At 44.0% G+C, this 2,693-nt stretch overlaps 1 pseudogene; it reads right to left on the bottom strand.

Moving 5' to 3' along the window:
- Nucleotides 1–1,081: 1,081 nt before the first annotated feature.
- On the bottom strand, nt 1,082–2,026 carry LOC118643795 (annotated as a pseudogene).
- Nucleotides 2,027–2,693: the final 667 nt, after the last annotated feature.

Raw genomic sequence — 2,693 nt, 5'->3', positions numbered from 1 at the left:
AGTTATAGAGACTTCTCTTCTTGGCACTGGAACCCTGAGCTGGGTTCCTGGTGTGGGATGGGGACCCCTAACTCCTCAGGGTGGACCTGTCCAGCGGAGGTGTCCTCCTGATTTTTATCCACCACACGTGGGTGTGGGACGAGCCCGTCTGCACCTCCACCCCTCTTACCAGTCTCAATGTAGCTGCTGCTTTAATTTTGTTGTTGTAGGAACTTCCATTCAGCTTGATTTCAGGTGGTTCTGAATTATGGTTGTTCTGTAGTTTAGTTGTAATTTTGATGTGGTTGTGGGAGGAGGCAATATCGTGTTTACCTACACCACTATTTTTACTGGAACTCCCAGGGAACACATTTAATCAGATTTTTCTTTCATAAAAATCACTGTGAATTGGGCAAAGAAGACACTGAAGGCAGGGAAACAATTGGGAGCTACTACAACAGTCCCCCAGGTAAAGGTTAGTGAGCAGGGATTTGAAGGGATGAAGTCAAGACATTTTTAGGAAGTGGAGTCAACAGAACATGGGGATTAAGTTGGAGGAAAGCAGAAGGAGAGGTTAAGAGGCTTAGGAAATGCATAATTCAAGGTGTCTTGGATAAAAAATTCGGAGGAGAGCAGATTTGAAGGGACGGAAGATAAGTTTTCTTGGGATATGTGGAGTTTCAGTTGCCTATAAAATTTATACATAGACTGGTCCATGACACTGGCAGTTAGAAGTTTAATTCAGGCTTTAGAGGACAGAATTGTCCTTGCTGAATACATATATTTGGGGATTTTGAGATCATAGTGTTCTAAAAGCATAATTTGAAACTGTATGGAGAGGGACCTTTTGTATTGTCAAAGTTACTGGAAGGGATGCTACTGGCATTTAAAGTCAAGGGGAAGGAATGGAGGATGCTAGACTATCTATCTTATAAAGCAATAAATGAGGAATTGAACATCTAAATAACAATTAGACTCTATTGAAAAGTTGGGTGTGGTGTTGGAAATCATAAACCTGTGTAGGAGGGTACAGAACTCTATCTATATTTCTGTCTTTTTTTCTTTGCCTTTAAGATGTGCACTTTATTGAACTGGTCTCAAATCAGTGTACAAGCAAGCCCTGCATCCTGTCAGTAATGCATGGATACATGGTAGTCCCACCAGACAACACTGTGTTGGTGTAGAGGCCCTATGGATGTCAATATCACACTTCATGATGGAGTTGAAGGTAGTTTCATAGATGTCATAGGATTCCATGCCCCAAAGGAAGGCTGAAAGTGGGCCTTGGGGCAGCAAAACCACTCATTGCCAATGGTGATTACTTGACCATAGTGCAGCTCATATTTATTCTACATAGAGGAGCTGGAGGCTGCAGTGGCCATCTCCTGCTCAAAGTTCAGGGTGACATAGCACAGCTTCTCCTTGATGTCATGCACAATTTCCCACTTGAGTGTAGTGATGAAGCTGTAGCTACATTCTGTGAGGATCTTCATGAGATAATACATTAGGTCCCAGCCATCCAGGTCCAGAGGCAGGATGGCATGGGGGAGGGTGTACTCCTCATATATGGACACACTGTGGGTGACCCCAACACCAGAATCCATCACAATGCGAGTGGTGCAGCCAGAAGCATACAAGGACAGCATGGCCTGGATGGCCACATATATGATTGGGGATTGAAGGTCTCAAACATGATCTGGGTCACCTTCTCATGATTGACCTTGGAGTTTAGGAGGGACCTCAGTGAGCATGCTGGAGTGCTCCTTGGGGGCCACAGGCAGCTCATTGTAAAAGGTGTGATGCCAGATCTTCTCCAGGTTGGTGATGATGCTGTGCTCAATAGGGCACTTCAGGGTCAGGATGTTTCTCTTGCTTTTGACCTCATTGCCCACATTGGAGTCCTTCTGGTCCATGCCACCATCATGCCCTGGTGCAATACACACCCCATGATGGAGAGGAAGATGGCTCTGGTAGCATTGTCACCCATGAAGCCAGCTTTGCACATGTTGGAGCCATTGTCAACCATGAGCACAATATAGTCATCCATAGTGAGCTGGAAGTGGTGTAGACTGACAAAGACAGAAGAATGACCAAGTCAAGGGGACTGTGAGGGAAGGTGGACATGGTCTCAGCCTATCTTTCTGTCTATTTATCACCTGTCTATCAATGCTTCAAGCAAGGGAAACTGACAATTAAATTTTGCAACTACATGTGTATCCAGAGGTAATAACAACAAGTCATCTGGGGCACCTTTACTATGGTAAATGTCAATAAGTTTGTTTTTTATACATTTATAAACATAAGGCAAGGCATTGCTCTCTGAGTAAGGGTGTTAGAAGAAGACTGCTTTATTATTTCAATTTTTTTCTTTATTGATTTTTTAAGAGAGAGAAGTGAGAAGGAGAGGGAGATAGAAATAGAAACATCAATAAGAGAGAACATTGATTGGTCACCTCCTGCATGCCCCCCACTGGGGATTTGGCCCACAACCTGGGCATGTGTCTTGACTGAGAATCGAACCAGTGACCTCTTAGTGCATGGGTCGATGCTCAACCACTGAGCCACACCAGCTGGACTCTGCTTTTTTTAAAAAAAATAAGTTTTTATTGAATTTTAGAGAGAGAGAAAGAGAGAAGAAAGAGATAGAAACATCAGTGGGAGAGAAACCAATTGGCTGCCCCCTGTATATCCCCCAGCTGGGTATTGAGCCTGCA

Source organism: Molossus molossus, unplaced genomic scaffold (genome assembly GCF_014108415.1).
Source record: "Molossus molossus isolate mMolMol1 unplaced genomic scaffold, mMolMol1.p scaffold_m16_p_4, whole genome shotgun sequence".
Taxonomy (NCBI): domain Eukaryota; kingdom Metazoa; phylum Chordata; class Mammalia; order Chiroptera; family Molossidae; genus Molossus; species Molossus molossus.
The sequence above is the reverse complement of the archived record's forward strand: the minus strand, read 5'-3'. Positions and strand labels throughout refer to the sequence as shown.